Source organism: Vigna unguiculata, chromosome 7, assembly GCF_004118075.2.
Source record: "Vigna unguiculata cultivar IT97K-499-35 chromosome 7, ASM411807v1, whole genome shotgun sequence".
Lineage (NCBI taxonomy): Eukaryota > Viridiplantae > Streptophyta > Magnoliopsida > Fabales > Fabaceae > Vigna > Vigna unguiculata.
The window spans coordinates 10213190-10224053 of NC_040285.1; the positions used below are offsets into that span (position 1 = coordinate 10213190).

The 10864-nt window shown below is 29.1% G+C and overlaps 1 pseudogene; it reads left to right on the forward strand.

Moving 5' to 3' along the window:
* The first annotated feature begins 1797 nt into the window (after positions 1-1797).
* LOC114189472 lies at positions 1798-4530 on the forward strand (annotated as a pseudogene).
* The last annotated feature ends 6334 nt before the right edge of the window (positions 4531-10864 follow it).

Here is a 10864-nt window from a genome sequence, read left to right on the forward strand (position 1 = left end):
GAGGAGAATGGTGCAAGTAGAATAGTGAAGTGCAGTGTGAAGAGGAGAAGCAAAAGATGAAAATTAAAGATTTTATGTTAGTTATAGTAAAAAACCGACATAGTATCTATTTTTAAATTTAAAATAATATATGTGCTCACTTTTTATGTTGGCTCTAGGTACAACAAACATAAAAATCATTCTATTTTATTATGAAAATGTCACCACGTCCACTTTTTATATCAGTTATAATGACAACCAATATCAAATATCTTATCATATTTATATTTTTGCCACTATATCATTTATTATGCCGGATGAATTATAACCGGCATAATAAATCCACCTAACAGAATTGCTTTGTACTAATGATACCTAATAGAGTAAATAAATTACCGAATCATATCCTAGACGATTTAGAATACTGAGACGATTTAGGAGTCTTTATAGCCAAAATTTTACTGAACAAATTTTCACAATTAGAATATATGCGTAAAATAATTCTTAAAATATATTATTGTTTTCCTGATAGTTTTACGGCGTGAATTATTTTATTGCGTTTTCTTTAGGCTTATTTTGTATTCTACTAAAAAATTATATAAATACAGTATGTAGCCTTCTTCTATTCTGTTGTCTTCAGTTTGTCAACATCATCTATGCAAGTATATATTTGGCATTCGTTTCACATGAAATACCATTTATGTGAGATAGTAAATTATTAGTAAATAATGAGAGGGATTTTTCAGAAGACACAGTTGTTATTACTGTTATTGTTATTTGTCGTGTTTGAATGAACTATTGATCACATGAAGATACTTTGTCTCACCTGGTTCGGTATTTAAGTTTTGTATTTTGAAAAACATGTTTAACATTGGAATCTTGTTACCAATGCAATCACATGACTGTGTTCTGTTAGGACAAATATATACCATGTGGGCTCTCTGATAACAAAAAACAAAACTTCTAAGAAAATAATGATCTTCAATCTGACGCTACTTTTGTTCACGTACAAAAGAAACAAAACAAAAAGTTGACTTTTACGCTCTTTTTGCAATTACTCACCACTGTGGTTTTACTTCTTCAGTGAATCAGGCCAATTGGAACTTAATACCTATGTCACTTTTTCTCTATTTCTTTATTGAATTTTCATTTCCAAAGATATCTTTGGATGTTTTCGTTTTAGATAGTCAAAGTTCTTCAAATTCACAATTTTTGTATGATTATTATTATTATTATTATTATTATAAACATCCTTAATTATTTGAAGTTGTGACTTTTTTTCTTGCCAATTAATGTATCCTCCTTCTACATTATAAGGCATGGCAATATCTATTCAATATTAATTATATAACAATAATGCTATACTTCTCGTTACAAAATCAAACAATATCCTTTTAAAAAAAAAACGGTTTAAATCAGGAACAATATTAATATAAACACATTTTAATTTCAAGAATTTTACAAGTCACAACATATCTGTTATTTAGAAGATTCTAAAGCCATAAACGTTGATGAAATTCAATAAACAATAAAGGTATAATATAGGATTTGTCCTAACCTTTACTTTTTGTTGAAAAACCTACACCAAATATAAAATTAACTTATAGAACAGAAGTAGGTGTGCTTTTGTAATATTAAATAAGACTCAAAGTTTATCTTTTAAGAATTTTATTGGTTACAAGAAAAATTATACTAATATTATTCTTCGATTACATCATCAAATGAAAAAGAGCTTAATCATAAGCACGTGATCATGTAAAAATTATCCCAAATTTACCAAAATGTGATACAAACTCGTTTGATAATTTCTGGTAAATGACATGACACTACCAGCTTTGTTTCTCCTTTATACTCAGATTCCTCCAAAACTTGTAACAAATGGCAATTCAAGATTCATTAGTTTACACTAATCAATCATTTCAAAACAACACAGGTATCAGAAGGAAAATCAATCAAAACCCAATGATTAGTTTACACTACCAGCACTGTTTTCACTTTCAGCCACAAAAAATATGCAGCTTTACACCTATATCCCCTGTTTTAACACACGACTATAAACTGAAGAATACCATGTTCTTTTGAATTCCTCATATTCCCAGAGTTTCTTATAGAATCCCTTCTCTTCCCTCAATGGCTGGTTCAATTAGCATCTTTTAGTGCTTGTCATAGTCTCAAATCATGCACAATTTCTTCCCCTAAGGATTTGAATCTGGTTCCACTTTTGGTGGAGAATCTAGTTACCACAAACTGACTTTAACGTTTAATCATACAGCATATTATTGCATCCTCCATGTTCTTATCCCATACTCAAAGTTAAGCTCCGTGCACAATATATACATAAGCGTGGTTCTAAATCCACAACCAAAAAGAGTGTTAGGTTGGTGAGTTTCCTCGAAAAATGGCAGTGGAAGAAGAGCTAACAAAAACCAAGGCCTTCATACACCATGTTATCACAGGTCGTTGGTTCATGATCTTTGCCTCGTGTCTCATCATGGCGGTTTCAGGGGCGACATACATGTTTGGTTTGTACTCCAACGAGGTAAAAACCTCTCTGGGGTATGACCAATCCACGCTGAACTTGATAAGCTTCTTCAAGGACCTTGGTGCCAACCTTGGAATTTTCTCTGGGTTGATCAATGAGGTAAGCCCCCATGGGTTATTCTAGCCATGGGAGCCACTATGAACTTTGTTGGCTACTTCATGATATGGCTCTCTGTCACTTCACGCATTGCCAAACCCCAACTCTGGCAAATGTGTCTCTACTTTTACATTGGTGCTAATTCTCAGTCTTTTGCTAACACTGGTGCTTTGGTGAACTGTGTCCAAAGCTTCCCAAGAAGCCGTGGAAGTGTTATTGGTCTTCTGAAGGGTTATGTGGGTCTGAGTGGTGCTATTTTCACTCAGCTATACCATGCTTTCTATGGTGACAACTCCAAAACTCTTATATTCCTCATTGGTTGGCTTCCTGCTGCAGTTTCCTTCATTTTCCTTCCAACAGTTAGGGTGTTGAGTATCACCCCACAACCCAGAGAGATCAAGGTTTTCTACCAACTTCTTTATATTTCACTTGGGGTTGCAGGATTTCTCATGGTGTTGATAGTTATACAAAACAGGTTGAGTTTCACAAGGGTGGAGTACATAGTTGATGGCATAATGGTTCTTCTCTTGCTTCTTCTCCCACTTGTTATTGTGTTCAAAGAAGAGTTCAGACTTTGGAAGAACCAGAACCAGAACCTGAACCAGAACCAGAACCAGAACCAAAACTTCACTGATCATGCAGATGTTGTTGCCTCAGTTATTGAATTGCCAGAGGCAGAAGAAGCACATGGTGCTGCCTCTTCTCATTTGGAAGGGAAAACCAACTCATGTTTAAAGAACGTTTTCAAACCTCCAAAAAGGGGTGAGGACTACACCATCTTCCAAGCTATTTTCAGCATTGACATGTTGATTCTGTTCATAGCATCAGTGTTTGGTGTGGGAGGAACATTGACGGCTCTTGACAATCTGGGGCAGATTGGAAACTCTCTGGGGTACCCCAAAAAGAGCCTCACAACTTTTGTGTCTCTTGTGAGCATATGGAATTATCTAGGAAGAGCATCTTCTGGGTTTGCCTCAGAATTTTTGTTAGCCAAATACAAATTCCCCCGTCCCTTACTCCTCACTCTAGTCATGCTTCTCTCCTGTGTTGGCCATATTCTAATCGCTTTTGGTATCCCAAACTCACTTTATTTCTCTTCGGTCATTATTGGCTTCTGCTTTGGGGCCATGTGGCCCTTAATGTTCGCCATCATCTCTGAAATATTCGGCCTCAAATACTACTCAACTTTGTACAATTTAGGTGCTGTTGCAAGCCCTGTTGGATCTTACATTCTGAATGTGAAAGTCACTGGTTTTTTGTACGATAGAGAGGCTTTGAAGCAGTTGAAGATGAAGGGACTCACAAGGCAAACGGGAAAGGACTTAACTTGCTTGGGAGTGCAATGCTATAAAATGGCTTTCATCATAATCACTGCTTTTACCTTGGTTGGGTGCTTTGTTTCCTTCATTCTGGTGTTAAGGACCAGAAAATTTTACAAAGGTGACATTTATCAAAAGTTCAGAGTTGAACCAGACACACCACAGAATCTTCCAACAAACATCGCTCAAGAAGCTGATAAAATCAACACCAAATGATGTATGTTCAATGGTTTACCTTTATTCAGTGAAAAAATTGGTCTTTCAAAGTTCATGTTGAGATTTTAAGGACCCATAAGTTCATTTACGTTCTTTTTGTGTTAATCAATGATCTCGTACCTTGAAAATGTAGCTATGCTTCTTTTGTTCACATTAATCTCATTTTACTTTGCGAAAATAACTGTGGTATGAACAAAATTTGAAAGTCCAACACTTGCTTTCGGTGGCAGAAATCGTGTACAAGCATACTCTTGCATTATCTGTCACCGTTGTATAGATTTTTTGTTTTTATTTAGGTTTTCGTGTTTGGATTTATGACTAAACCATGTGAGTTTGAGGTGGAAAAATTTTCAGTTTTTATGTGAACACCTTGCTTTATTTGTTCTTGTTCGGATATTTTAATAATAGTAAAGATTTTCAGTCATTTTTGTTGGTGAGCATTTTCTAGAGTTTGTCCTTCACACTTGCAATTGTTTAAGTGGTAAAGAATAAAAACAGTGACAGATACCTCATTTGTTAGTTTCAATCAAAATGAAAAAAAAAATGGTTGAACGAATTAAGTTCACGCCTCAATAATGAGTTGTTTGGTGAAGGGAATAATATTATGGTGAAAAGGAAAATGGGACCTTCTTTTTCACTGTCTAAAGAATAATAATGAGTTTAAGTTGAATATTGATGAGAGAAAAAAGTTGAGCACTTTATAAAAAAAATTATAATTTATTGTTTTAAAATTTTGAATTAGGAAACATATTAATTTTTTTTATCGGATTCAGCCTCATTTATGTTGTATTGTGTAATAAATTTCTCTCAAAAACCCATTACTTTCTTCCTCTATTCCATAATAACAAAATGGGCACTTTTATCTATATTTTCTTCTACCACCTTCATGATATAATGATTCAGAATTTGAAATATAGCTTCAGAATACATAATTCAAAAGAGGCTGCAGGATATTTAATCTGAAACATAATTATGAAAAAGTAGTTTTAAATTACTTAATTGGTAAACCACTATTAAGACCATGATTATAATCTTATGGAAGCAAGATATGTAAAATATATTTTCAGATAGACTATTGAAGAACCTGAAGGTATTCAAAGTGTTTCATGAATAAGGGTACTACAGTAAATGCACAAAATAACGAAGTATAATTCATAATGCATTTTTTATGATTTTTCCAGTTTTTTCTTTTTTAAAGAATAAAGTGTATTTAAATAATGATGTTCACTATGAAATAAACTATAATAAAAAATGTATGCATGTATGCATTTAGATTTTTTTAATGGAGTTAATTAATACTCTGACATATATATTAAAAAAAAGTGTCTAATGGATTGTTTATTAAGCAACTAGAAACAATAGAAAAAGAAAAATAGCCCTTGTATTCTTATAACCTAAAAATAGCAGGACATGATAAGACATAAATGGCTCCAAATATTCCCACTAATTCTACTCATGATTGCAGAGATATGATATTAGGCTAATCCTTTATGTTAGTTGCATTGCATATAAACTTAAATTGTATCATCAACCACTTTTATCAGCCACGAAGTTCAAAACGGGTAACTCAGCTTCAGTCAAAAATATTCGAATTCGATTTTATACACTATGGGTTGGTAGGTTGAACGGATTAGTTCACGGACTCACTTAATTAAAAAAATATAATTTTTCTATTTATTTTTCAATCAAAACTAAATTATAATTTTAATTAAAATCTAAATAAACTTTAATACAATCTAAATACAAACCAAAATCACAAAAATATAAATTATCTATGTGTTGACTAAAAAAAAAACTTAACATGACCAAAATGGAAAGTCCCAACTTAACAAAAAACATTACAAGAAAATGTTTTATTAGTAACTAGTTTTAGTGACTAAAAGTTGTTAGTCACTATAGTGACCAATTTAGATACCACTTTACAAAATTAATTGGTTACTAAAATAGTCACTAATATAAATAAAAAACTATAATTGGTCACTAAATTTGTCACTAATTATTAGAGAGCAATTTAGTAACTAAGTTATTTTGGTAACCAAAACTTAGGTAGCTAATTTTCAGTGACCAGTTTTCTTTGGTAGCCAAAACTATGGTAGCTAATTTTAAAAACCAATTTAGTGACTAATTATAATTTTTTTATTCATAATAGTAACTATTTTAGTAACAAATGATTTTTTTTACTTTGTAAACTTGTATCTAAATTAATAATTATAGTAACTAACAACTTTTGGTCACTAAAATTGGTTACTAATGAAGCATTTTCTTGTAGTGAAACAGTTGTGAGACCTTTTATTTGCGACTTGGTGAGCCAACCTAGTTCACCACGGGTTCAACCCGGGTGAGCCGGGTTCTAGGTGAGTCAGGACAAAAATTAACCCGTATTAAAATTTGTAAAAAAATTTCAACCTAACCCAATCCGAATCCATGAAGCCGGGTTGACTCGCGGGTTCCAACCCATTTTGATAACTATAGCTAAGATCAATGATGATCCTTACCATTACATTATTATTTTTTGTTTTATCAATGATAGACTCAAATTATATTCAAGAGAAGAGTATTTCTATATTTATTTATATTTATATATTTAACATCAATTCAAAACATTACCAAACAAGAGATATAAATCACAAGGGCAACATGAGTATTAAAACAATTGAGGGTATAAAAGAAAAATAAGGAGGTGCAAAACGTAGTTATCTAAACTTTTAAATTCAAAATAATGCATTCAATCATGAACCAAGGCCCAAGCCCAAACCACCAAGTGACTACTTCAGGCTTTTTTCTTCTGCACACCATGAGTACTAACCGCAGTCCCCCACAGAAAACAAAAATACTCTTCCCACTCCAAGGAAGAAAAAGAAGAGAAAGTTTGTTCCGAAAGACAATTTTGTTATGAAATGCATTTTATTTGTTCTGAAAATTTCATTTTGAAAAAATCGTTTAAAAAATTATCACATATGTTTTGGAATACTTGGTCTAAAAAATTTATTTTGAAAAACTTGTTATGAAACGTATTTCATATATTTAAGAAAGCTTATTTCATAAATTATGTTTCAAAAATTATATTTTAAAACTTTTGTTTTGAAAATCCTATTTTAAAACTCATTCAAAAAATTATAAAAAATTTTGAAAAATAAATAATTCTACAAAAGATAAATTAATCATTTTACATTTAGGGGATACAGTTAGAAATTATTGAGTACAGGAAAAAAATTGAAACAACTGAAATTTGATTATGTAGTATCTATTATAGAAAAAAGCACAATAATTATTAATGAAAAATTCTATTATGAATCCCAATTTTTAACTCTTATTCTTTATTTTTTATTTTCTGACATAGTTTGAGGTAGATCATTTATTCTTTCAAAAAAAAGATAGTAGTATATTAATCAATGACTCAGACTAAATTATATAAGAAAGTAAAGAATTTGAGTCAAAAATTAGAAGTCATAATATCATTATTCATTATTAGTTTTATTGGTATTGTATTAAATAACTTATTCACCATGAAACAAATTAGGGCATTATATATATATATATATATATAAATTGCATAAGATTACTTTTATCAATTTTCAAGCTATGTGAAGCACTAGAGATTATTGTGTTTATAAACCTAGCCGCAACGATTAAAAAAACAAATTTAATGATATTTGACTTAGTAAGTGATAACATAACACGTGAGCGTTGAAAATGGAGGTTTTGGTAAAACAAGTTTATCATATCTGTGGTGACTGATATTGATGCCAGGAACCATCGTTTTCAGATTTTGATCATCATTGGAATTTCAATATGTCCGACAACTGTGTTTGTTGAATACACATTACTTTATTCTCACTTTGCATATTTTTTACTTAATGCTTAGCTTCAGATAACGCTTACAGATAACCCAAAATAACTTAACACTCATCAAATTTTATAAATTATAACTACTTGTATCATAAAAAATATTACACGTATTATAAATTATAGATATACCAAATTATTTAATTTAAGTGATGATGTTTAGTAAACACTCTTCTAATACTTATTGCAATTGTTTACCTAACGTTGGAAAGAATTTGTTAAACAGATAACTTACTATTTTTAAAGGCATAATTGAATTTTAAGCCCTTCGTGAATTTATTTATTTCTAATCGAGTATTTCCATTAATTGCTTGGTTACTATGTTGTTTTATCGTGTTACTTGTTTATTATTGATAAAAATGTTGCTTTCTTATTTTTAACAAGTTAATAAATTGAAATTTTGTGTTTAATATAAAATGATATCATAGTCATCTATTTCAATAAATAGTGGTAACTAGCCCTCTGATTTGTATGGATGATGATGACATTGAAGCCATCGACCAATATGATGATCTCTTTATTCAACATATTTCAATAAAAGAATTATAAAAATCATTAATACGAACTCAATTTAAAATACTAAAATTTATGGAAGAGTTAAAATATAATTAGGCATTTTTTTATAATAATTTTATCTTAGTATATTTAAGGTTGAGATTATTAGATTCTACAATATCGTGTTTGAATTATTCTCAATAATGTTTTATCTATCAAATCATTCATTTAAAAGATTTAATATAATTTTTAACTCAAAATTTTAAAATATTAAGTTTGTCACTTATTTTTATCCTCTATGCAAATGAAAAAAAAAAAAAAAGAGGTTTAAAACGGAACACTCGTTTATTCGTTAGCCATCAATTAACCGTTCATGTTTTGGTACTTCCAGAAATTTTACATCATTTAAGAGTTAAAAATAATAATTATTATTATTACTAGTGTAAACACAGGCGCGATAGCGCCTGTGTGTACGCATTTTTTGAATTATATTAATAATTGATGATATTGTAATGTTATTAATTTAATAAACAAAATAAAAGTATATTTATAAAAAATAAAATAAAATGTACGGAGAAAATAAGAGAAAAATAACTGTTGATGAATAGTAAGAGAAAAAAAGAAAAAGGAGATAAGTAAATAATTTTATAAAAACTTGTAAAAGTAACCGTTAATTTTTAAAAATTTAATAAATAATTAAATTATAAAGGGTAAAGTTGGAATTATGAAATGTGAACACAAAAGAGAGAATCCCCTTTATATATAGTTATAGATTATTATTATTATTATTATTATTATTATTATTATTATTATTATTATTATTCATATACATCTTTATATCTTATTTATCCAAATATTTTTTTAAAGATAAAATTATAACGAAGATATAAAAATTCAAAGCAAATAATATCACACATAATAATTGATCTGATAGTATATTCTTGAAATTGGAACAGATGGTAGAATTGTAATTTTTATTTTGTTTTTGTTGAAAGTGCTAACGACTAGAGATGACAAATAAATCCGTTTCCGTGGGTATTGTCTGAACTCATCTCCGTTTTGACGGGAAATCTCCGCATTGACTGCGTATGGGTATGGGTATGGGGAATCTCCGACTTTTTCAGTTGGGTATGGGGATGTACATATCCCCGCCATAATACCCGTCCCCGCCATATCTCCATTCTCGTTTAAATTATTAAAATATTCCAATTAATGAAGTAACCCTCTATGGGGAATCTCCGACTTTTTCAGTTGGGTATGGGGATGTACATATCCCCGCCATAATACCCGTCCCCGCCATATCTCCATTCTCGTTTAAATTATTAAAATATTCCAATTAATGAAGTAACCCTCTATATATATATATTCTATTTTTTATTTCTTTTAATTATTTGGTTTGTCATGAAACTCATTTGCATCTCCAATATATTTTTTATCTTATCATAACCTTTATGTAATTATGTTAAAATGATGTATGTTAATTAAAAAAAAATTATGCCTCACATTTGAATATTTCTATTATTTTTTAATATTTTTATTTATTATATATTTTTCTTTCACATGAGAATGTTTATACTCTCAATTTAAGGTAATATAACAAAAATTATTTACTTATTATTATTATTATTATTAATTTTGGTTTAATCTGAAGAACTCTTTTGTTTCATTAAAATAATTTTCGTTATTTTTCAACTATTGAGTATATATGTTGATATTTGAAAAGTTTTCTTAGTTCTCTAAGATATTTTTCATCTTATCATACTTTAATTATACATTTGATTTTCTTTGTGCGATTTCTTTCGATAGTCTCTCAAATTATTTCTAAAACACACATTTGTTAGTTTTTTAATATTTTTATTTATTGTTTATTTTCATCATGTAAAAAAATATTTTGATATATTCTATCTAATTATTTTTTATTTTATAATTCATTATTAATCATACTGTAATTTTTTCACTTTAAATTATGTTTGAAGTAGTTAAAGTTATATATATATATATATATATATATATATATATATATATATATATATATATATATATATATATATATATAATGATATTTAGGAATAGTATATGATAATTCACTACAAGAAAAACATGAAATAGTGACTGATTTAGTCATTAACCCATATCAGTCACTATTTTTCGTCATTGGTGGTAGTAATTGATTTATTGTCTGAATTAGTGATTAAATTAGTGACCGATTCAATGATCGAATCGGTACTTGATTTAGTGACCAATTTAATTACTAATTTATTTGTAATTTAATGACAAATTTTTTGGTCACTAATGATATTTATATTTAATTTTAACCACTTCAAACATATTTTAATAATTAGTTCTCTAAGATATTTTTCATCTTATCATA